The 26,666-nt window shown below is 44.4% G+C and overlaps 1 long non-coding RNA gene across 1 annotated transcript; it reads left to right on the top strand.

The window, feature by feature from the left end:
* The first annotated feature begins 821 nt into the window (after positions 1 to 821).
* Positions 822 to 25,185, top strand: LOC128324973 (uncharacterized). Its single transcript, XR_008307193.1, has 3 exons — positions 822 to 985; positions 16,118 to 16,192; positions 24,948 to 25,185. It is a non-coding gene; the product is annotated as an uncharacterized LOC128324973 (long non-coding RNA).
* Positions 25,186 to 26,666: the final 1,481 nt, after the last annotated feature.

Here is a 26,666-nt window from a genome sequence, read left to right as displayed (position 1 = left end):
GATTTTAAATGTGATTTTAATGTTGTTCATTTGTTTTTTACTGTTGATTTTACTGTTAGAGTTTTAAACCCATTGTAAACCCTCACGACATACTTGTTTTTGGTATATACACGCACCAAGTAGATAAATAAACCACATGCAAGTGTGCCTTTGGCATGCACATCTAGTGCACAGATTCAGGATGAAACTACATCTTATATGAAATGGGGTTTCCTCTGTATTTTTCTTTTTAAATTAAAATATAAGTTGCAGGAGAGCCCAGTCAGCACTGAGGGGCAGATGACACAGGGCCTTAACCCTTTCTCCTGTGCCATGGTAAGGCTCATTCCCACCCCCTGAAGCTTCTACTTATCCTGAATGGAGCTACTATTGGTGCAGTGAACAGGCCTGAGACCCAGGTGCTTCCAAGGAATCATCATATGTCATTTGACACAAGAGGGGAGGGGGGCTGCCCTCTGCCTTATTCAGAGGAAGGCAGGGCTAAGGAAGAGAGTCCTTCGCCCGCCCGCCCTCCTCCCCTCCTTCCTTCCTCCTGCTGGAGACAGTGACTGGTGGCTGTGAGTGCTCTGATGACAGGAGGGAAAACAGCAGAGCCTTTTTAGCAGCAGCACACCACACAACCCAGCCAGCCCTGGCCCCTACTCTGCCCCAGAAAGCAGCCATTCAAAGGTTGTTGTTTTCTTGAGGACAAGCCCCGCCCCTAGGTGGCCATGCCCCCAGCCCCCCAGCCCCCCGCCCCCCCCCCCCGAATCCCTGTCCAGATTTCTGCCAATGCAGTGCTGGCAACCCTAGGTGTTCTGCATAGTCCTGAAGCCCTGGGGGAAGCCCCTGCATACTGACCTCCCAACTTTGACCTTGAAAAGGACCTTAGCAAACCTTAGAAATCAGAATCAACATTCAAAATGATCTGGACACTGGCTTGAACACTGGATCAAAACAAACAAGATGAAGTTCAGCAGAGACAAATGTAAACTTCTGCATTTAGGTAAGACAAATCAAATACCCAACTAATGGGATGGCTAAGCAGCAGTACCTGTGAAAAGGATCTAGGAGCCCTTTCTCCTGATCAGCAAGAAAGGGCTACAGGGTGGGCGGGGAGGAAGCCTTGAAATGCTTACCTCCCCACGTTGTCATCATAACATAAGCAACGACTAGGATCCAAAGAGCCACTTCAGGCACTTCCAAGCTGGAGTGAGTTCCCACTAAAATTTCTGGTCCTTTTAAGAGAACAAAAACAAACAAAATGGCAGGCCTCTGACTACAGCATACGCACAATCTTTTTCTTTTTCTTTTTTAAATAGGTCTCAAAAACTGTTTGCTATGCTCATGGGTGCAGGGAGGAACTGATGTTTGAGAAAAACAAGTCTGCAGCTCCCTTGGGTTCACGGAGCTAGTTCCACAGTACTTTGGGCCTCGGCCAATAATTCTGTAACAGGCGATAGGTAATAAGCAAAAGCGGTAATTTAATCATAGGCAGAAGTAAGTAATAATCCTAGCTCAGTTTTCCTTCTGTTTCCGCTCCAAAAGTGGTTTTCAAAATGGGGTCCAGAGAGACTCTATGGGGCAGGAAAACCATAAACTATTATGAAAGAAAGATAAATTCTCACCAGACATCTGTTTGCTACTTTGCCTATGTTAAAAAATCAAGCATAATGCTGTGTTGATGTGCATGAGGCCCAATTTATATATGCAGCAGAATGAGGTGGTCGAATAGTGAGGTGAGGGAGTAAAAGTGGGTTGTATCTGTTCATATTGCAAGGGGGTTGAAATTTTGGAATATACTCCCACATTTTCTTTAAAAAGACCTCTCCCTGCAAGGAGAAAAGCTAGCACAGCAGGGAGAAGAGTCCTATCCCAGCCCATTCATTGCTGTACTAGTTTTCTAATTGCAGGGAGGTGTGGTTTTTTAAATTTGGTTTTTGATGAAAGGAAGCATTCAAAAAATGTGATTCCCCAAGCTGCAGTCTGAAACAAGACTGTCCATTCTGCCACCTCAGGACTCTAGTAGACCATGGCATTCTGCTGAATGCGTAGGTCAAGAGTGAGAGCTAAACTGCAAGGGTGGTGCCACTATGGGAAAAGGTAGGGACAAATGGCCCTGGGCTGCAAGCAGGTACAGGGACTGCCAGGGCTCCCCCCTGTCCTCCTCAAGGGCACCCCTCGCCCCCCAGGGCACCCCCTGCCACCGGAAGCCACCAGTTCTAGGAAGGGAGAAGGGAGAAACCTCCAGCTTGTCAGCAAAGAAAGCACATGCCAGCTACATGAGCTGTATGACTCACTGCTGGCAACACCCCCTGTGTCGGCATGCTAACACTGGCGGAAGTGGCATGGCCAGCATGGGGTGGTGCACCTGGCAGTGCAGCACCCACCCTCCCACCCTGTCCTGAAGCCACCACCAGCCTTCCTACACCCCTGCTGAACTGCATGATTTACAGGTGAAACTCGGAAAATTAGAATATTGTGCAAAAGTCCATTAATTTCAGTAATGCAAATTAAAAGGTGAAACTGATATATGAGACAGACGCATTACATGCAAAGCGAGATAAGTCAAGCCTTAATTTGTTATAATTGTGATGATCATGGCATACAGCTCGTGAAAACCCCAAATCCACAATCTCAGAAAATTAGAATATTACATGGAACCAAGAAGACAAGGATTGTAGAATAGAACAATATCGGACCTCTGAAAATTATAAGCAGGCATATGTATTCAGTACTTGGTTTGGGCCCCTTTTGCAGCAATTACTGCCTCAATGCGGCGTGGCATGGATGCTATCAGCCTGTGGCACTGATGAGGTGTTATGGAAGACCAGGATGCTTCATTAGCAGCCTTCAGGTCTTCTGCATTGTTTGGTCTCATGTCTCTCATCCTTCTCTTGGCAATGCCCCATAGATTCTCTATGGGGCCAGGTCAGGCGAGTTTGCTGGCCAATCAAGCACAGTACACTGTATACTTTTCAGAGGTCCGATATTGTTCTATTCTACAATCCTTGTCTTCTTGGTTCCATGTAATATTCTAATTTTCTGGGATTGTGGATTTGGCGTTTTCATGAGCTGTACACCATGATCCTCACAATTATAACAAATTAAGGCTTGACTTATCTCGCTTTGCATGTAATGCGTCTGTCTCATATATCAGTTTCACCTTTTAATTTGCATTACTGAAATTAATGGACTTTTGCACGATATTCTAATTTTCCGAGTTTCACCTGTATGCAGGGTAAATCCACTGAACTATAAGGAGGTGATATAGAGTGCATAGTGCAGAATACAGTTGTCCTTGGGGTGGCAAGACAAGAAGTTCAGTGGCTGGTCAATATCCATACACAGGTGGCATGACTGCTCCCACATCACACCAGTAGTGTCATAGGAACATAGGAGCATAGGAAGCTGCCATATACTGAGTCAGACCATTGGTCTATCTAGCTCAGTATTGTTGATACAGACTGGCAGTGGCTTCACCAAGGTTGCAGGCAGGAATCTCTCTCAGCTCTATTTTGGAGAAGCCAGGGAGGGAACTTGAAACCTTCTGCTCTCCCCAGAGCGGCTTCATGCGCTGAGGGGAATATCTTACATTGCTCACATGTGGTCTCCCATTTAAATGCAACCAGAGCAGACCCTGCTTAGCTAAGGGGACAAATCACGCTTGCTACCACAAGACCAACTATCCTCCTCTAACATCCTCAAAAGAGAATCCCATATTGCCGTGTGTGTGTGTGTGTGTGTGTGTGTGTGTGTGTGTGTGTGTGTGTTTCTTATTTATACTGAAAATGTAGGGAAGGAAGAAGACATCTTATTCAACTCACAACCCACGTGATGCCAGAAAAATGGGGAATGGACGATTTGTGAGACGTGTGAGTTCCTGGTTTCCATTTGTAAGAACCCAGAAATTTCAGGTGATATCAGGTTGGCACTGCACCAACCTGACATTTAATGGAGTTCAGTAACCCTAGATCAAATCCGAGATGACCCATCAGATTTCTGGATTTCCAGCTGGAAATCAGAAGTATGCACACCTCATAAGTCTCCCCTTTCCCATTTCTCCACCATCGCGTAGGTCATGAGAACTCACCCATTGTTGGAGAACATGCAGATTTTGAAGGTCAGGCTAATGCTGGCTTTGTTGACTAACGTTCATGAAAGGTGTAGTGTTCACAGGCAGAGGCACTCTTACCCCTGGACTTTGGGGTCAAAGTTCAGGGCCTCCACACCCCCTGGTCCCCCCCCCAATCATCTTTAGTCTGTCCTGGGTGGTATGATTTATGCCCTCAAGTTGAAAACATGTTGAAAAATGATGCTTAACTTGCGGGGGTGGGGGGCTCCAAAGGTCTTTAGGTCCAGGCTCCAAAATTACCTAGGTGCACCTCTGTCCACAGGGAAAGCGATTCTTCCGTTCTGTATGATTGTGTCCACAGGAATACACCAAATACTAGAAATCTGAAGAAGTCTTCTGTATGAGGGAATGGAATATCAAACTTTGGGACTGAATATTATTTTAAAAGGTTACATGGTGTCATGAACCCACTAATGTGTTTAACTGAACACAGGGCTTTCCTTTGGGGCAGGTGCTCAAATCTGAGAGCATGAGGCTCAAGACAGACAGCTGTTTTAACTGAGCAGGTTATGTATACAACAAGAATAATTGGAACTGATGCAAATCAAAAGTGCAGACTATGTGAACATTTCCTTCCTTACAGGTTCTGTTTTTGAAATATCTTTACTGTAATAGCTGTTCATTTATTGTTGACTGCTAACAAAGCAGATGGATAGACACAGAGCACAGAGAGGGGCATGTGAGCGTGCTGGGAGGAACCACAAGGCATTCCCCAAAAATGTTAATTGGCGTACTGGTGGGGGGGAGCCTAGTCCTTCCCCAAGAAACACCCCCGAAGAAGCAGAGAGCACATGTGCTTTGCAGCCCTGGCTTGAACCAAGGTTCCAAAAGTAGTTTCTTCTCCTCCTGTCAATCAACAGGGCACAGCCAATAACACTGGACTGGTGGCACGGCATTTTTGACACTTGTCCTACCTATAAACTTCCTCACAAACCATGCCTGGCCCCTAACGTCATTCAGGCACAACTCTAAGGGGCCAGACACTGCTTGTGAAGAAAGGAAAGAGAAGCCCATTTAAGAGGCATGCCTTCCTCTAGCTGCAGCAGTGATGAGAGATGCACCACTGCCATCATAGCTGCTGCCCACCATCAACAACAACAGCAACAACTGACATTGGAGATGGCCCACCAAGGGCACTTTATCCGAGCAGGGGTGCCAAGAAGAGGATTTTCTTCACCCGCAATATACTGGCAACAACTGCTGCGCAGCGGGCTGATGTCTCCTTTTTGATGCACAATGTGCACTGAGCACCTTTTTCTGCTGCCCCCCATCTCCTTGCCATGACCCATTTCCCAAGCTGCAGCGTGCCTGAAATGCGCTGAGCAGGCATGTCCTCCCCCTTTAAAACGTTATAAACTAAAAGCCTGATAAAACAGGTGTTTTCAAAAGTTGTTTTAAAACAACCAGAGATGGTTTCATTTGAGAGAATATTTTTGATGGACCCAAAAGCTAGTTACTTTTTAGTTGGTCCCAGTGCAGATATTTATGCTACTGTTACTTTTGGATGTTTTTTAACAGACCAGCACAATTACCTGCCATTTTTGTTTGAGAAAAGAAAGATGGGTGTATGTATCTGCCAAGTAGGGTTGCCAACATTGCGCTGGCCGAAATTGGGACACCGGGGGGGGAGGGCTGACCTAGGGGCAGGGCCACATAGGGGTGGAACTTGGCCCCAGGTGGCAAGGGCACAGCCAGGCCCTCTGGACAGCTGCCACTGGGCGTGCTTAGCTAGTGGGCGGCAAGTTTCTAGCCAAGATGTCCCACTTATCGTAATACTACTCCTCCACCTGGTGGCTATGCCCACGGTTGTGGTCTGGCACCTGCTAGCCCATGTTGGCGGGGCCGGCCAAGCTGAAGTTTAAAGGAGTCATAATCATGTTCCTCTTTTTGCTCAGCCAAGGGTGCTGCCAGGGAGAAACAAGGCTGGGGCCTCCTTTGTCTTTTGGCACCCTGGACTTCCACGTGCCTTCCACGTGCCTTCCTAGCAGCAGCATCAGGGCCATTAAGGTGGGCGTGCACCACCTCAACCGCTTTAGAACAGGCATGCAAGCCAAGCCCAACAAGTGCCTCCCCAACCCCCCGCATTCTAAGGCCATCATTGGCTGCTCGCTAGTAGCAAGTCACAACAAAGCAGCTGGTATCTTTAGCGAGGGAAGGGGGTATGGAGGGCTCAACCCCGCACCTCTTCCCCAGGCAGATGAGCTCTCAGGGGCTTCCAGATAAGGCGTTTCATCTTCAATGGTCACGATTACTTTACTCACTTTGGGAGGGGCGGGTTGGCACATCGTCATCTATGCGTTTCAAGCCCAAGAGCCTGCCTCCCAGACTATGACCGATGAAGTCGGGGCTGGCGGGCTGGAGGCAGGTGGGAGAGAAGGTGGCAAAAGAGCTCCTCACCTGGACCCACCTTCTCCCATATGAGGCAGATCAGGCCAGTTTCAGGTCTCTGTGTGTGCGCAGGAAGGTGGGTCCAGGTGAAGAGCTCTTTTGCCTGCCTCCAGTGCTCCCGCCCCGCCCCCAACCTCACCTGTCATAGGTGAGCGGAGCTCTCGCCATGGTCCTGCTTCGCCGCTACCCCACATCAGCAACTTTAAAAGTTTTTTTTTAAGTTACAGGGGTTTTTTTAAGTTAAAGAAAAGTCAAAGTTTAAAAAGTCAAAAAAAAAAAAAAGGAGAAATTGAGTCCCAAACGGGCCGAGCATTTCTCTGCAGGAAATAGGAACATCCCATGCAATGCGGGACAGTTGGCAACCCTACTGCCAAGCTAGATTCCAGTGCACTCTTCTAACTAGACTAATATCTCATCCCACCCCCTTACCCCAATCTCGAAACTTGTTACCTATTAATACAAACATGGCCTGTTTTTCTTCCCACTGCTGAAACGGAGACCTCATTACAGTGGGGGTGGGAAGTTAGGGGGTGGGCTGCATAAACGTTTGGAGGTATCGATAAATCTTCTTTAGTAGGCTTTTTTATTTCCTTTTCTTCCACAATATTTTCTTTAGTTTCCTAGCCAAATATTTCCTAAGGAAGGATTTCTGACTTCCTTTGAGCTGCAGTTCAACATCTGTCCATATCAGGGGGCTGCAGTAATAGGGGTTTGATGTCAAGTCCAAATCCTCACTGGGGAACAATATATGAAGCACTCCTCGTCCATCCACCCCCAACTTCAAACAGACATTTCCGCCCACCCCTCCTCCCACGGCCTCCAGCTATGCTATTTTGCACATTATGGAGACAGGATATAACACACATCAGCCCAAGAAGACTTAGGTCTTGGGTAGCTCTATTATGTGCATTACAATGAGGTGTATAATTCCAGGCATGAGATGAGCATGCATGATCTAAAACTGCTGAAGCAATCTTGGTGCACATCCAGCTGTAGGGGTGCAAGAGATCCCCAGACCTCAGTGTCAATGGTTGCATAGGTCTGTGTAGGCAGAAGAGTTAAAGTAGGCCACCCCAAGGACTGAGGAATCTATCCCAGCAAGAGATATTGCTGTAACAATGGCCTCCAGTGCCACTTTTGCCCCTAGTTACTGCTTCTTCCTATATTAGTCACATGTGCAATACCAGCCAATCAAGCAGCAAAAAGGATAGTGTCACTGTGCTATATAGCCAATCAGATTTGGCTATGTGCTGATGCAAGGCGATAGCTGAGTGGGGAGCCATTGGATGTCCTGCTCTACCAGGAGTTGTTATCAGACCCACCCACCCCGCCGCCAAATGTTGTTTTCATTTTTAACGTCCAGATAAAGAAGGGCTTGCTTTTAGGTTTCAAAATGTTCTGATTTTTAGAAAGTCAGTGGTGACTTGTGCCTTTTAAAAGTTTGGAGCTCTGCCCACCTAAGGCTATCCCAGCCCAGGTTCAATGTTTCAAGGCCACAATGGACTACTTTGGCCAGTACGTCTGTCACCCACCACACAATGAGAGACTTGCGCACACATTCTGCTCTCCCTCCTGGCACAATTTGTTAAGTCGTGATGAATCTTCCACGGCCTCTGTGATTGTACAGAGCAGAACAGCATGTTGGGAGGAGAAATAGAATATGTGTGCCCATGACACTCATTGCATGTGGTGGTGGGGCCAGCTGGGCACTGGCACATCTTTTTGGTTGTTGTTGTTGTTATGATTATTATTAATTCGATTTCTATACCGCCCTTCCAAAAATGGCTCAGGGCGGTTTACACAGAGATATAATACATAAATAAGATGGATCCCTGTCCCCAAAGGGCTCACAATCGAAAAGAAACATAAGATAGACACCAGCGACAGTCACTGGAGGTACTGTGCTGGGAGTGGATAGGGCCAGTTACTCTCCCCCTGCTAAATAAAGAGAACCACCACGTTCAAAGGTGCCTCTTTGCTAAGTTAGCAGGGGTAACTTGGTTAGGGTCCCAGCCACCTGAGAGCCGAAGGGCAGCTTATAAGTTTACTAAATAAATAAATGGCTGTATTGTTTGTTTGTTTGTTTGTTTGTTTATTATTGACATGATGCACAGAATTATGTCTCCGTATTGTTGGAGAGAGAGTTTATTTAATCGTCCCTTACTGCAGCAGAATGCTCAGGTGATGAGAGTGCACAACTCATTAAGGGTTTCTGGAGATATGTGCTTAAGATTCAAAATAAAGAACTTTATTGGGGAAATACAAGTTTAGGTAGAGAGCATACCTGCAGCTAGCTACCTCATGGTGCTAGGGAGGAAAGAGGAAGAGGAAGTCACTCTCAGGTGAGAGAATGAAACCTGAGAATATCAGTTTACCAATTGAGGGGTCAGAGCAGAGACATAGAGGAGAATAGAGAGGGTCCCCTAACTCTCTGTTTAGCGCAGTATACAAATATGCTATGCCACCTAATAGCACATCAGAGAAATGACTTGACTAGTAAGCCAGAGGTTGCCGGTTCGAATCCCTGACGGTATGTTTCCCAGACTATGGGGAACACCTATATCAGGCAGCAGCGATAAAGGAAAGATGCTGAAAGGCATCATCTCATACTGTGCGGGAGGAGGCAATGGTAAACCCCTCCTGTATTCTACCAAAGACAACCACAGGGCTCTATGATCACCAGGAGTTGACACCGATTCAATGGCACACTTTACATTACAAATATGTTAAATAAAATAACATAAATGCAATACCCCTAATGCCCCTAGTGTTCAACAGGAATGCAGGTGCAGAGAGTTGATGCATTCTGGAGCTTGTATCTCCTGCACGTAACACTGCATCCTGGGGCTGCTGCAGACTCATACAAAGCAGCTCCAAGACTGTTCAGAAGCAGCGATTGCACAAGCCGCAATGTCAGAGTTTCCACCATTCACCACATTGGGGGAAACTGCAGTAGGGTCCAACCCCTACAAGTCACCTGGCCACAAAGACATTCCGGGCAACCCTCAGGGACATATTTGTGGAAATGAAACATCCTTCCAGAGGGAGGGGTGAGCAACAGAAATCGCCCCCCTCACTGCTGTTGGGCTGCACAACAAGACTGCGTTGCAGCTCCATGACAGCAATCTTCCGTGTTCGTAGCATTCAGGACATGTCGGCCATTGAGTTCAAGGAGTTCATAATTCATTTATTCTTACCTTTGACTTTCATACAGCCTGTATAAACCCATCTGTAGCACATTGCAAGCCTCCTAGAGACATGAGTTTGGGGCAGTATACAAATGTGCTAAATAAATAAATAAATAAATATCCATATTACACAAGATGTTTGTTTGTTATTAAATGGCATTCCATTCTATGTAAGAAAAGCTTCTGAACTTAAAAACAAACCATTATCACTCAGTGTGTATGTTTCTGACATAAACCACTCATAGACCCTAAATACACATAGGCTGGCAACAGGGTTTATAGATGTTCCTAATGGTGATGAGAAAATAAGTCATTTTCCATTTTTCTTCAAGCCCCACCTGGCCTGAAACCATTTTTCTTGAAGTTCTACCTGGAAAGGTGGCCAACACACCTGGGGAGGAAGATATACTACTGACAAACAAAGTAAATGGAGTGTGACAGCAAGATTTCCCGTCACATGGGAGATCCCAATATAAGATCTGACTCTGCGGTGACACACTAGAGAGGCCAAGTGAAGCCAAGCAGAGAGGGGTGCAATATAAAATGTGAACATTTTTGCAGACCTTGCTGAAAAACCATTGCAAGTTTTGGCTCAGCCCTACGTATTGGTAATGCACATGTATTTAATGTTAGTCTGCTAATTTATGGATCAGTTTGAAGGCAGGTGATGAAACAACTCAAATTCTGTAATTAGTTGGCAGGCTTACTAAGAGAGACAGAGAAAGGGTTCAACAGCTAGGAGAGTAACAACTATGTGGATAAAGGACACCCCAATTATCCTTTGCAGATGCAGCAAAAAAGAAAACATGTCAGATACATTAAGTGGTACATAATGAAAAGACAACTGTGGGACATGCAAAGCAAAAAAAAGCAAAATATACTGGAGGATTCCAGTATATTGAATATTACTTACACAGCAGCTGTACAGCCTGTAAAACTTTCTTCTTACCATTAGAGGGAGCTCTAGTACTCTTCATACCCTGTAACAAACAAAAAGCCTTCTGCCTCTGTTTCTCAGCTCTCTCACACACTCAGTTTGAGCACTGCGACTTTCTCTAGGGATAGTTCAAAGTCTTGATGTAGCATTTACACATAATATTTAGGACCGTTTACTATGATGCTTATGGAGCGACAGACCTAAGGACTTTCCCTTGCCATTTCTTGGCAGGCAAAGGAATGTGGCTGCTGTGCTGAGACTTTAATGCTTAATTCTTAGGGCCGGTTGAGACGGCAGAATGGAGTGATAGAGCTCTTTGTGGACTGTTCTCTTGCAGTCTGCAGGTCAGGCTTTGCATGCCTGAGCTCCCCGCCATGCAGGGGTGTAACTATAATAGGGCAAGGGGAGACAGTTGTCTAGGGGCCCACTGCCTTGCTCCCCCCCAGAGGCAAGTCACATGACTGACTCCCCCAGCCTTGCACCCGCCTGGGCTTCCTTCAGTTGTATTCATCCTCCAAAACTGATGTTGGTGTTAAGACCTGGAGCTACCAGAACAGCATGTCTTTCTCTAGTACCATTATATGACTTGCATCGTCCACAATTTACAAAACTTTTAAAAAACAATTTAGGATGATGTTTTATTGTGGAACATGGGGGGGGGGTGTATACACACACACACACACACACACACACAATTTGTTTACTATGCTTTTCGTTACCACTATTCAGCCTCATTTAAGAGTTCTTTACTTCATGAACTGAGATTCAGTGAGGGGAGGGCCCATTTTAAAATCTTGTCTCTGAGCCCACTCCAACCTTGCTATGCCCCTGCCCCCATGTGAAGCAACTCCATGTATGTAGAAAACTAGCAAGCCAGGAAGGCGTATGACATATTCATTTCTATTGGAAGGTTTTTTTTTGTTTTTAGGAAATAATGAAGCATTCAGTTCTTCCTCCTCCATTTTAAATTGGTACAGTCCTGGGAGAGCGGTACCACTTGACTCTGCTAATTATATAAACTAGCCCTTAGAGGTTATCCTGGAACTGACTTAGAGTAAATAGACATGACCATCCTGCTATGGCTGGCCACATTTCCTTTTTAGTACAGATTGCAGCATGCTTGTGTAAACAGGACATTGGAACCATTCATCATATACATAGGTAACAATTCAGCAGGCCACCATTCTTATTGTGTTGCCTGATAAATCTTGACTATTGAATTCAGGCTCCAAACCAATGTAGGCAATTTAAAGTGTGCCATCGAGTCGATGTTGACCCCTGGTGACCACAGAGCCCCGTGGTTGTCTTTGGTAGAATACAGGAGAGGTTTACCATTGCCATCTCTCATGCAGTATGAGATGATGCCTTTCAGCATCTTCCTATATCACTGCTGCCCAATATAGGTGTTCCCCATAGTTTTGGAAACATACAATTGGGGATTCGAACCGGCAACCTTTGGCTTGCTAATCGAGTCATTTCCCCACTGATTTATTTACAGGTTATATTCAGCTCCTGGCATAGCTTCTGCAGCAGGGTTTCTGTAGTCTCTGGAGGGAGTCTGGAGGACTCCAACATATATGTTTTAAATCAATAAATATAAGTATTGATACTAACATTTGCAGAGAAGAATTCCGAAAAATTTGGGAGCAAATTAATTTCCTACTTAGACCAAAGCAACTTCTGAGCTACTGTGCATGAATTCTAGCTTCACTGCAGTAGAGTATCAACAAGAAAAAGTAAGAGAAGAGGTCTCTAAAAACTTTGCTGCTTACAGATGCTGCAAGAATAAGACTATTCTTTTCCATCAAGCTTTTGAGGAAGCAATTTTTTTTGTCCATTTGTTTGCTTGTGTGTGTGTTTTCCAAACCTGCAGTTCATTGTTCCTTAGCTCTGCTCAGCTGAGCAGAGATACAGATACAAAGGTAAAAATAAATACAAAGATAAAAACACTTGTTTTTATCTTTGTATCTGTGTGAGCCACCTTTGGGATCTTTTTTAATGCATGTACGGCATATAGAGAAGTATCTGACGTATATAATTTCCAATAATTTCCAAGTATGTGCAATGGGTTGGTTGCTCATGCTCCAAAACCCATACCTCCCTTCACCTTTTGCAACAATTCAGGATTAGAATATTCAAATCTGATGAACTATCCCCCTACAGAAAATAACCTTTATTTACTTATTTATTTAAAATAATAACCTTTATTTACTTATTTATTTATTTACTTATTTATTTAAAATAAGTGCTGTTGTTTTCAATGAACATCTGGCAGGCAGCAATGTTCTGTTTTTCTGTGTTTCACATTGTTACCTGCTTTCCTTTTCACAATGCTCATGTTGACCAGGAGCATCTGTGGGCCAACCAAAAAACATAATCACTAACGCTCCAAACCACCTCTAGCTTTATATTCAAATATTCAGAATATTCAAATCTGATGAACTATCCCCCTACAGAAAATAACCTTTATTTACTTATTTATTTAAAATAATAACCTTTATTTACTTATTTATTTACTTACTTATTTGTTTAAAGTAAGTGCTGTTGTTTTCAATGAACTTCTGGCAGGCAGCAATGTTCTGTTTTTCTGTGTTTCACATTGTTACCTGCTTTCCTTTTCACAGTGCTCATGTTGACCAGCAGCATCTGTGGGCCAACCAAAAAACATAATCACTAACACTCCAAACCACCTCTAGCCTTATATTCTAAACTGCAACAACACATTTTGCTTTACTGATGCTATAGGATAAAACAGCTATTCTATAATGCTATAGAATAAAGCTATAGAACATCTATTCTATAGTGCTTCTCTGTGCATTTATGAGAAAGACAGAGACTGTTTGTCAAGCCAACAGCCATATATAAAAGAACAAGATAATGGAAAGAGTGAACTAATTTATTCCATAGACTCTATTCAGGTAGAGATTTTCACACATTCTTCTTCTTCTCTCCTTTCCTATTTGACATTTGGAATCTTTTATCCCCAATACTGGATCCCGAACAGTTTCCATAGTTATTCAGACTTGTCTATTTTATTTTCCAGATCAAATGTTATGATTTCTAATGTGGTTCCTTCTGACAGAATCTGGATGGAAAATACAAAAGGAATATCAAGGCCATTTCATGAGAGTTTCCTCTGGCCACTGGGATGCTCTGGCTTGATTCCAGAAAGAGCAGAAACCCCAGCCTTGAAGAGCAAATTTGATTCTCTTTCTCTTTAGTCTCCTGAGTCTGGGAATAATTTAGGCAAACTGGAAAAAAAGTGGGGAGCACTTGGTGCAAAGAAAGAAACTGTGAAGAAGAGAGGAACTAAGAATACTGAAAAGATATGATTCCTCCCCCCCCCCACACACACACACACTTACTTCATATCGTTTAATGGCTTCTGATACCAATCGATCCCTCTGTAAAGCACTGGAAGCATTTGGCACATGTGGTAGATAAGAGATCTAAGACAGCTGGGCCTATGAAATGGCAGTCATAATAGTGACTACCTCATTCACAACTGACTACTTCATTCGAGAGCCTGGCTAAGACGTAGACTACAAGCAGCAGTACAGAATACATTGACTGATCATTTCATAGAATTAGGGAGACAGCAGACCATTCATTTACAACAACCTCATTAATTCATTAAACATTGCATATTTTCAGCACTTGCATTACAGGACACAAGGCAAGAACAATGTCCAAGACTAGGGAAGATTTAATCTCTGCAGATTCTGGTCCATAACGGAACTTATGGAGCTGCCTTATACTGAGTCTGACCTTTGGATCATCTAGGCCAATACTATCTACTCTGACTGGCAGCAGCTCTCCTAGTTCTCAGACAGGAGTTTTCCCAGCCCTTCTGCTGAAGATTCTTTCACTGGAATTGCTTGAGACTGAATCTGGGACATTGTGCATGCAAAGGATGGGTTTGTAGGCCACTTGCTGTGCCCCATTTTCAAAGGTACTGGCCCTCGCCCTTGATATTGTAGTGGATGCTATCACCATCTCTGGCCTTCCCTGTTGTAGCTTTGACCAAACAATCAACATTTAGGGCTGAGAAGTCCCCTGCCTGAAAATCAGGAACGCTACTGACAGTAAATGTAGTTCAGTACTGAATTGGTACTGAACCAATGGTCTGACTTCGTATAAAGCATCTTCATATGTGCAGATTTTTTTCATTTAAACTCCAGGTCTCGATAGCTCCAGATAGTCATCTGTTCATTTAAATTCCAAACCAGTCCAGGCAGGTAACAATAGTTATAAAAAGACTATTCCAAAACTATCTCTGCATCATTCAACAAGTTATGGTAGCGTACAACAACCAGGTTACGTGATGTATCATAAGCCCATCACTAACAAATGGGAGGAGAGCTGGTCTTGTGGTAGCAAGCATGAACTGTCTCCTTTGCTAAGCAGGGTCCACCCTGCTTTGCATTTGAATGGGAGACAGCTATTCCCACGATCAGCTGAAATCAGGCTAGGGGAGCCTAGCCCGATTTCGGATGATCATGGGAGCCACCGGGCTCACAGCTGAGCCTGGTTGCCTCCTGGCAGTTAACCCGCCTAAGTACCCCTCCCCTTAAATCCAGTTTGCGGAGCAAGCACTCCGCAAACCCGGGTTTTCTGATCATGAGTAGCCCCCTGGAGAGGAGCCGAAAAGCCACCTCCCAGCTCCGGGGGTCTCTCCAGTATGACCTGCGCGCTCGCGCAGGGCATACTGGAGCTTCTGGGGGCCGTGCGGCCCCCAAACTCCCCAGCCTCTGCCGACTCCATCACAGAGCTGGCAATTGTGTGGGCAGCCGATCCAGCTGCCCAGGGCTCCCGCCCTGCTCGTGTGTGGGGAGAGCGGGCTTAGCCTGCTCTCCCCACTTCCCTTCCCAAACCAGGTCTCACTGATCATGAGATCCGGCTCTATATGTAAGATATTCCCCTTAGGGGATGGGGCCGGTCTGGGAAGAGCATCTGCATGTTTACATGCAGAAGGTTCCAAGTTCCCTCCCTGGCATCTCCAAGACAAGGATGAGAGAGACTCCTGCCTGCAACCTCAGAGAAGTCTGTGTAGACAAAACTGAGCTAGATGGACCAATGGACTCAGATGGACTCAGTATAAGATAGACTCAGTATAAGATGCTCAGTATAGATGGACTCCATATAAGGCAGCTATCCAAGTTCCTAGGTAACGCAAGGGGGTAAGGGGATCTGTATCAGATGGTAACTGAAGCTTAGCATTGTGAACTACACATCTGAAGACACTGCCTGTTTGTAAAGGCTCGAACTAGGCAGTGAGAGAGTTTATAGCCTAATGCAGGGATTCCCAACCTGTGGTACTCCCGATGTCGCTGAACTACAACTCCCATTATTCCCAGTCACAATAAGTTGTAGCTGGGGATGATGGGAGTTGTAGTTCGGCAACATAGGGAGTACCACAAGTAGGGAATCCCTGGCCTAATGCCACACTCCAGGAATCTCTTTGCCTATCCTTCTTCTCTCCCCACCTAGGAGACACCAAAGAGCAATTACTGCAGCAGACAGAAAGGAAAGTGAAGGGAACATTGGAGCTTGTTCTTGGCATATGTAGGTATCCATACCATGTCTCTGTTCTTATACTTATATACTTATGTGCAGGCAATGTATTATGGAACAATCTGCATCACTGGGATTCCCATAACCCCCCCCCCCACACACACACACACAAAGCCCTGAAATCTACCTTCCCAAAAGTTACGAAAGTTGTTGTGGCTGGGATCTGTGAGCATCAGGTCATATATATGTTGCTCACGTCCACGTTGCCACTGGATGTTTTCTCACATATGCAACAAACCATCTGAACTAGTCCAAAGAGACAAGTTAAGTGTACAGGCTACTTGATGATGGAGGGAAAACACTTACTTTCAACTCTTACTATTTGCTTTCTAGTGAGCATTGTCCTACGGGGGAGCATGGTCCCTTTTTTCTCTCTTTAATGATCTCTGAATTGGCTACAGAAAATTATTTTTCCTAGTGTAATTAACCTTTTTGCTAGTGTAATTAACTTTCTCTTATGTGACGTCACCATTTTCTCCTGTGCATGCTATTTATGACCTACATTAACACAAAGTGCCCTGCCCCAAATCCCCAGATGTAACATATTTGATCTGTGCAGCTACAAAACCCTTGAGGCTTTTGAAAGAAGAACTCAAATACCCCAGTAAAGAACCTGGTGCTCTCCATTAATCCCACAGAGCTCCATGCTTGGCTGTTTTGAGTTAGGCAGAAATGCTGGCAAGTTATCCATATGTTCTTGCAGCAACATCTTGTTTGAACGAAGCAAGCCAGGCCTGGCCTAATGAATAGTAATGAGAACATCGCATGCCCCTTGAGCATTAATAAGCAATAAAATGTCCCACCAACAGAAGAGCCCCTGAGTAATAGAGAATAATAAAGAGTCTCCATATACTCATGACTCTCTCAGGTCAAATTCCTGTCTTTAAACAATCCCCATCACTATTCGCATGTAGGACTGTTGGGAGCCTCAGAGGAGCTATGTGAGAGAAAAAAGCATGTGTCAAAAAGACTTGTAATACTCAATTAAAAGTGCCCTAAGTACACAATGTCATTACCCGATAAATGCCAGGGTCTTTTTGGAGGATAAATATTTTGCTTTCAAAAGTATCTCAGTTCTCGCATGCTTTTATGAGTGCTCTTGCATGGGCTGTATAGCATGCTTACCGTAAGTGAATATAATGTTAAGGGTCTGGCATTTGTTCCATTAGACCTATTTCTGTTGAGTCCCACACCCACATAAGTATATCAATGGTAAATACTGGGCATAAAGTACTTGGTGTTTCTGTATCTCCGTCTGCATTTCACAAATCTTATTTAGGCCTCACAGCAGTTCTCTGAGGTAGGGAGTTTTCTGTCACCACATTATATGTGTGTGGAAATTATGGTGCAGTCAAATTAAGCAATTTGTAGAGGGCCAATTTATGAGTAACTTATAACACCTAGAGATGTCAGTTTTTGCTGGATGAAGTGAGGAGCAGGAGCAAGGGAAGGGAGTCAGGACTTCTTAGATCAGGGCAAGGTGGATGTTAAATTTAACAGGAGTCCTACTTGGACATTACATATGTCCATACAGTTATCTGTACACATGCATATGTTTATGTGTGGATGGCTGTACATGTGGTTATTTTAAAAGTGAACCTGGGTATAAGAAGTATACTACTGTATGTGGAGAGGAGAGCTGGTCTTGTGGTAGCAAGTAGGACTTGTCCCATTAGCTAAGCAGGGTCCACTCTGGTTTTATTTGAATGGGAGACTACGTGTGAGCACTGTAAGATATTCCCCTCAGGGGATGGAGCCACTCTGGGAAGATCAGAAGGTTTCAGGTTCCCTCCCTGGCTTCTCCAAGACAGGGCTGAGAGAGATTCCTTCCTGCAACCTTGGAGAAGCCACTGCCAGTCTGTGAAGACAATACTGAGCTAGATAGACCAATGGTCTGACTCAGTATATGGCAGCTTCTTATGTTCCTATGTGCATTGAACATTATCAATACATTTATTTTTACATTTAAATCCCACTATTCCTCAGAGCAGTGTACATGATGACATTTATCCCCACAACAACCCTGTGATTTAGGTTAGGCTGAGAAATAAGTGAATGGCCCAGAGTCACTGAGTGAGCTTTATGGCTGAACGGGCGATTTGAACTTGGGTTTCCCTGTTCCTAATCCAACATTTTAACCACACCACCACAATGGCTCCCATAATGGCTCATATACTGTACCATGTAGTCAGGTGACTGTCTAAGCAACAGGTGAAGTCACTCCTTCCACACTCCACCCCGCCAAAGTGGCTTGCAAAGGTAGGGAGGCTCCTAAAGAGTGTGACTTTGTACGCCTGCTGCTACCTGCACTGGGAATGGAAGTTTCCATCCAGCTTGCCGGTTTATCTCTTTTTTCCCCTCATTGCATTTGCTATGTAAACTCCTTTGTAAACATTTTGTTGAAAAGCAGTATACATTTAATAATAATGTAAGTTAATAATAATTAAGGTTATTGTTAAAATAATAACAAAAGTTAGTAATAATTACATAAATATTTGTTGAGTAATTGTATGAGTTTTAGTTGATCAGTCAATTAATTTGCATAAATTTACATGTGGTTAGAAATTTTTTTGCAAGAAACATTTTTATTGGTTTTACATGATAGACAAGTGGCAGAGCAGACAATCTTAGAAAAAAGAAGCATTCCTGCCTGCATTAGAGAAAAGGGGAGAATGCTTCTTTTAGGGTGGTACTTGCCATCTGTCATTTTTAAAGCGCTTGTATTAATAATAACTAGCTGAACCCGCAAAGACCATTGGGTCTGGTGGTTCCCCCCTCCCCCCACCTTCTGCCCCAGTGTCCCCTGCCTTCCCCCCACCTTCTGCCCCAGTTTCCTCTGCCCTCCCTGCACCTTCTGCCCCACCTTCTGCCCTAGTCTCTCCTGCCTGGGCCAGTCTCCTCTGTCCCCGCCGGCTTCTCCCTTCCTCCTCCTTGTCCATCCGCCACCTCCATTACCATGCCCAGGGCAGTCTTCTCGCCACCTCCATTACCATGCCTGGGCCAGTCTCCTTTGTTCCCGCCGGCTTCTCCCTTCCTCCTCCATTTTCTTCTTCATCCGTTGCTGAGCAGCAGCTCCACGCCCACCTTTTCATTGGTCATGGCCAAACATCTGCATGCATCCCCACACATCAGCGGCTAAGAGAATTAAATATATAGACGATAGCCAACAACAGGACTAATGTACATTGTTAAATTCGCACACAGATTGCAGGAAGAGCAATTTTCCATTAGGGAAATTCCAAGGGTAATGGAATCGGGCATGTTACTACTTTTTAAATTACTGTAGCCATAAGCAGATTTTCAAGATTATATATATCCCCACTGACAAGAGAACATCTCCTACTATAAGGTTAAATTTTTACAAAACCCTTAAATATTATAGGTAATTTCCACAACATGCAAAATACGTTCCTAATTGAATCAGAAGCAACGTCCAAAAATTCTGATTCCATTACCAATATATTTTCTTTGCACATTTCAGACACTATCTATAATATTTAAGAGTTTTGTAAAAATATATCCTTATAGTAGGAAATGTTCTCTTGCTAACAGGTGTATATAATATCAGCTTGAAAATTTGCTTATGTCCACTGTCATTGGGAAAATGGGAATATGTCGGATTCCATTACACTTGGAATTGCCCATCAATCCCCCCTTCCTTCAAGAGCCCTCTGTGCCACCGTAAAATATGTCCCTGAGAGCACTGGCATAGCTGGGGGAATGGGGGCCGGTATATGCCCCTGTCCTCATTGCCCTGCCAGACGTGCTCAGCGTGTAATATGCAAAGGGCTATGGCTTGAGCACAGGAGGGCCTGCGCAAGTCCTTTGAGCTCATTCCCAGTGGGCATTTGCTAGGTGCATCTATTTTACTTTCTCTCCCTTGCTGCAGCCTCTGAGGGAAAGAAAGTTAAAAAGCATGCACCAGCCAGAAAACGCCCACTGGGAATGAGCTCTGAAGGGCTTGCACGGTCCCTCTGGGAGATCTGGCCACTCCCCCCTTCTGCATGACATCACACACAATGGAGCATGACTGGAGCCCAGGAAGGGCCGTGCAAGTCCTTCAGAGCTCATTCCCAGCTGGTGTTTGCTGGCTGGTGCATGCTTTTTAACTTTCTCTCCCTTCAGTGAGGGAGAGAGGAAAATAGATGCACCCAGCCAGTAAATGCCAGCTGGGAAATGAGTACTGGCGGCGGGGGGGGGGGGAGGAGTTGAGGCAGGAGGCTCCCAGGAGCTGGGTGGCCCGGGTTCTTTGAACCCATCCACTCTATTATAGCTCAACCCCTGCCCAGGAGTTGTGCAGTCCACAGGGGATATATTTTCAGGAGCCTACAGAGGGAAGGGTTATTTTTTTGCAAAAATGGCTCCTCCCCCCTTGCATATGTGTAATGTTCTTTGCTGCATGCAACATTAGTCTGAATGTCAGCTAATACTCTCTTAAAAGAAATAGTCTGCTTCCTGATTAATTGTGTCCCACCTTTTTTTAGTCATTGAAAAGTTTTTTTTAAAAAAAAAATAATTAATCAATTAAAGGTTGCTTAATTCTGAATGAACAACTGTTCTGGAATTTGTTGATCAGACTCAGGCAGGCTGTTCCTTTCCTTTGTTTTTAAGCACTGGAGACAACCTCCAGAGTGGAGCAATCTCTTAATATTCTTATGCTTGGACTTGAGCAGGAGTCTGCTGAGGAATCAGCGAAACCAATGTAAGGGGGGGAAATACATTTGAGGTTAGATATGAATATTGGCTTTGAGGAATGTGGTGTTAAAACAACAAAACTTTTCAAGCTTTCACACTGCAGGACCCACTGGCTTCTTTAACCAGTTTTTTTGACATAGTGCCAATTTTCTCCAACTGCACTTTGGAAACAAAAAACAAAAAACCATGACAGCTCATTTGTTTAACTTGGGTCAGCTTTAAAGTTCTGATGCAGCTTAATCTTCTGACCTGTGTTTATTTTGGCTTGGGATGTCTTTTAGCACAGGGACTTCCTATCCTTCCTAATCTTCTCCACAGGAAAAGTTTTGTGGGGGCTGGGAGTTGGAAGGGGAAGTCATCTAGTTGTATGGTGAGAAAGAAACACTGCATACATGTTTGTCAAGTGGGTGAAGAAGAGAGACTTTGTGCATTCCTGGTAGTTGTCAAAGGGCACTGCAGCTGCACTAGTAGAAATGCACTAGTGTTGATGGTCTTGTCTCTGAAATTGTATGCATCTGGAAGCACAGCGACTCTGAATTGCTACTACTTCAAAGGTTTTCAGAATAATTAAAGCCATACAAATCTTTACCTATATCATGCTGGTATCCAGCCTGCCCTTCTCAGGATCTCAGAACTAGGGCCGGATTAAGTTAGTGCGGGGCCTGTAGCATATGTTATAAAGGGGTCTTGAATTTTAAAAAATGCACATAAATATTAAAACATAAATTATTTACTTGCATAGTAAAGTAATTCAATTTTTTCATTTGCTATATTTTGGAGTAGGGGAGACCAAGCCACAAACTCACACTTACTACAACAACAGTGAACATTTATATACCATTTTTCAATCAAAATTCTTAAGGTGGTTTACATAGAAAAATAAAGAGTGGATAGATGATTCTCTGTCTCCAAAGGGCTCACACTCTTAAAAGAAAAATGTGGTAGGCACCAGCAACAGCCACTGGACAGATGCTGTGCTGGGCCTTCTCTTAAAAGGCACATTTAGCAGAAAAGGGATATTTTATCTCACATGGACCAAATAAAACAGGTAAAGTTTTAACTTTAATTCCCAGTTGGAAGCTGGGCTTGCGGGGCCCTTGAAAACACGGGGCCCGTAGCAAATGCTACATTTGCTACTACGTTAATCCGCCTCTGCTCAGAACAGTGTACGGTAAGGCTATGCCATTCATTTTCACATCCATCCTGTTTGGTAGGTCAGATGGAGAGACAATGATTGATTCCATTCTAGCCCTATTCTTTTGACTTTCAATTCTTTATTCACTTTTTATGGGAATATCCAGATAGTATCATTGCCCAATTGTTGCTTTGCTGTGTTTTCTGTGTTGCGCTGCGTTTTTTCAGACTTGATTTGTAGCAAAAATAATAATAATTGCAAAACATCATTATGTATTTATTAATAATATTTTTATACAGCCTAATATATGCATTTCCAGGCAGTTTACATTTTTAAAAAATAGCTGTAGTTAAAAGCAAACAACAGAAAAACAATGGAAAACAATTAAAAATTTAACTAAAAGGCCTGAGTGAACAGGTTTATTTTAAGTGATTTTTTGAAGGAGGCCAGAGATGGGGAAACTTATTCTGACAGGGAGCTCATTCCAAAGTACCAGGTTGGCCACAGAGAAGGCCATATTTGAAATTGCTACCAGATAAGGTGGTAGAAACTGCAGATGGACCTCTCCTGATTATTTCAATAGACAGTGGGGTTTGTAACACACACAAAAATTGCATTTGCAGAACCAAACTGTCCAGAGTGGACAAGCACATCACTACTACTGGTAAGACTTGTAACAACTACTGTGCATGTTTAGGTTGCACTCTTGTGTAGGGAGAAAGAGCTGGTCTTGTGGTAGCAAGCATGACTTGTCCCCTTATCTAAGCAGGGTCCACCCTGATTTCATATGAATGGGAGACTTGGTGTGTGTGTTGGGAATTATCTCTGGTAGGAGAAACCCTTTTTCATTATTGCAGAGTGCACAGAGGCACAACACAGCGGAATTTAGTTAGGCATGTGTGTATGCTGAGAGTAAAGTAACTTGGAGCCAGTTCATAGTTTCAAATCAATATATATGGTATTTATTAGAGAACTCCATTCTAGACAGGAAAGTGAGGAGTTAGGATCTCTAATCTAGCTAGCTAGCTGGATGCAGATGGATTTTGCATCTCTGCACACATGGTGCAGGGGAGAGGAGCTTGCATGTTGCAAGGCAGAAGGAACAGGAAGAGAAGAGAGAGAGGAAGGAGGAAGTGTCCCTGGGATTAGCAATCTACATTCCAAGGGATAGTGTCAGAGCAGTAGAGAAGGGATGACCAATGTCTTGACCCTCTAGCTCTCTGACTCACTAGTCTGTTCTCCACTGTCTTTGAGACAAGAGACAGCGCATAGTCCTTAACTTCCAACAGTGCGAACACTGTAAGATATTCCTCTCAAGGGATGGAGCTGCTCTGGGAAGAGGAGAAGGTCCCAAGTTCCCTCCCTGGCTTCTCCAAGTTAGGGCTGAGAGATCGTCCTGCCTGCAGCTGTGGAGAAGCCACGGCCAGTCTGTGTAGACAATACTGAGCTAGATGGACCAGTGCTCTGACTCGGTATATGGCAGCTTCCTGTGTTCCTAAGTTCCTAGGGACTAGTGCTACATCCATGTCTTGTTAGAAGCATGCAGTCAGCATGTCAGCCACTGGAGCTGTTCTGAACCATTCCTTCTGTTTGGGCGAATAACGCATGGGATAGCAGTATACAGTGTTAATACAAACAGGGTTGGCATCAGAAGTCAGCATCACTGGGCAGCTGTTGAAGGCCTAGGATGCTCAGAAACCTGGAGCCAGCCCTGAATACAAATGTGACTTTTGAAAGCTTTATTTCAAGCAGTAACCTCAAGCCCCAAACCCACAAAAACCCCTCCTGTATATTATTATTTTGTTATTTTTGCAAAATGTCTACATTGCATTCACTGGTGGATTAAAGGAGAGGCAGTAGAGGCAACTGCCTATGGCCGCAAAATACCCCCAGTGGCAAATTTTTGTCTTGGGGGGGTTAAACTTTAAAGGGGGAGAGTTCAAATCCATTTTTTAACTTTAAAACCGCCGCCGTGCTGCAGCGCGACTGCATGGTGGTGAAGAGGGCGGCAATACCCCTCCTAATCCAAGCCTGCCTACCTCCCAGATGGCACCTATTGCTCAATTTCAGGCTTTTCTGCACACATGCGGGCTTCACGCGTGCACAGAAAAGCCCAATTCCAGGCAATAGTTGTCATTTGGGAGGTAGGCGGGCTTGGGGAAGGAGGGGCATCACCGCCCTCTCTGCTGCCATGCCGCTGCACTGCTGCGCGGCAGTGGTTTAATGTTAAAAATATATATTTAACTCCCCCCCTCCTTCCTCCCTTGCCTCTGGGCCAGCAAATCTTTGGCAGCCTACAGGTAGCAAAGAACTTAATACACCCCTGATTGCATTTGCAATCACAATTAAAATCATGTACAAATTTTGATGGGCAATACAAGAATTCAAAGAATATTTCAGATATCATAACTGAAACAACCAAACTCCCCCGCCCCATGTCCTATTACAAGGTGAAATTGGAAGCTGAGCCAAGAGGAGACAATCTTTGGCATTCCCAACTATAGACAGACTACAACTCCCATCATGGGAGTTGATGGGAGTTGTCGTTGAACAACAGCTTGAGTGCCAAAGTTACATACCACTGAATCAATTTACCCTCCAACTATAGGAAATTCCTTTGTCTCCCAGAACATTGGATCCCCCTCAGGGTGTTTGTGAACATTGTAGACCTATCAGGCACCCAGTAAACGTGCCCTTCTGCTCACAATCCAGAGTACCTTGCATCACATAGACACATTCTTTTCAGTGAGAAGGACACATTGGCACATGGAGTGGGAGAAGATGCTCTTGCAAGTGCAGAGTGTTCACTTTTTATAGAAGAAAACAGAATGCTATTGCACATGTTGGGCCCTATGAACACAGAAAAATATGATGTTGCTTTATACTGAGTAAGAACATTGATTCCTTCTGTCCCAGGACTATCTGTTGTGACTGTCAGCGACACTCTGAGATTCCCAAGAGAGGTCTTTCCCACTCGGCCACCTGAGATCCTTTTAACTGCTGATGTCATCGCTGGAAGAACCTGGGACTTTCTGCATTCAAAGCATGTGCACTACCATTGACCTATCCTTTGGATAGCTGCCAAAGTCTATAAACAAGTTACACCTTTGTCTCCGCTTCTCACAGTTTATATCAAATCAGTTACCACTTTTAATCTGTGCAAACATCAAGCAATGTATGAATCAAACAAAATAAAATCATCTTTGAAGGCATCAAAGAGGGGCTACCTTCATATCTTACAATTTGCACTGCGCTTTGTAACGTGATCCAGTCCTTTTTGAGGTTTAAATGGTGCTACAGAAAGTCAAGTTTCTGTGCTCTCCTTTATTTTTTCCTCTCTTTCCTCTCAGCCTGGGCCCAGGACTGCATGTTATGGATACCGCAAGAGAGGCACAGTGCAGCAAATCAATTGCAAGCTGTCGTGCTATGGGTGTTAGGGAACAATCCTACCGTGACCTTACGAAACTTCCTTTGCATGCATGCCTCTGGAAAACATCAAGAGAGTTACCCTGATTTTTAGGACCAAACACCAGTAGCTAAAAAGCAGAAAGTAGAGTGATGAAAGAGAGCAGAAAGAGAGGAGAAAGTAGAGTGATGCTCAAATTCACAGCATAATATTTCATGGCACAGCATCCTTTGGCAGAATATTTATGTCTTTCTGCAAACCATCGTGTTATTTTGGCCAAGAGCTTTTTGCGGTCAATTCATCCGGCTTTTCGGGGGGGGGGGCAGAATAGAGGCGTTGAGTTTCTGTTTACTCAGTTCCTTGACTAAACTTGAAAAACACAGAGCTGGGAAAGATAGGCCCAGAGAAACACCATAATGATAGACTGATCAGGCCGCGGTAGCAAGAAGCAAATTAAACAGAAGCTAGGTAAACAGAATCACTGCCCGGCCGACAGCACCAGAGATCTGTCAGTGAGCTGGCCTGGCCTTCCTGTTTGTGTTTATGAAGACGATGCCTCTCTCCCACCCTTGGCTGCATTGTACTCTTGCCAAAAGCAGGGTGAAGTGACAGATGGCTTTTGGTGAGATGCCCTGTGTCTGCCAGCCCAGCTAAGTGATAAACAGCCATAGGCAGGCGCTGCTTTTCTGCAAAGACAGACTTCAAAACACAAAGAGCTAAAATTTCCACAGGAAAAAATCATGTTCTGCACTGCTGTTGTCGTAGATGGTTCCTACCCACGTGTGATGAACTTGCCCAGGTAGCATGGTCCAATTCACCAGCTATAGTACAAAACCCCAGACTAGTGGACACCTCTCTGACTGAGACACTTTCCTCCCAGTTCTGGACTGGTTTATGTCACTAGGAAAGCTCCCGCTTAGAAGGTAGCTGCCAGCATTCTGTTCCTCTAGGAAAGCTTCCTCTGATCTTTGCAGGTGACAGCAATGGTCAAATACAGTTCCACATTTCATTCGTAATCTGGCAGCTGAAGCAGCACAGCTGGGGCAAGGACTCAGAAATGAGACGGGGGCGGGGAAGGAGAGATATCTGGTGAATAATCATCTTCCCGACAGTATTTCTGAGTTGTTTTCTTTCCCAAGGATTGACCTTGTCTAACCCTTTTTAGTCTGTCGTTTCAGACAGGATCACAGCCTCAGGATAGATCCATAGGAGAGACAGCATTAATATAG

Source organism: Hemicordylus capensis, chromosome 4 (assembly GCF_027244095.1).
Source record: "Hemicordylus capensis ecotype Gifberg chromosome 4, rHemCap1.1.pri, whole genome shotgun sequence".
NCBI lineage: Eukaryota > Metazoa > Chordata > Lepidosauria > Squamata > Cordylidae > Hemicordylus > Hemicordylus capensis.
Note: the sequence above shows the minus strand (reverse complement) of the source record. Positions and strands in the feature narration are given on the sequence as shown.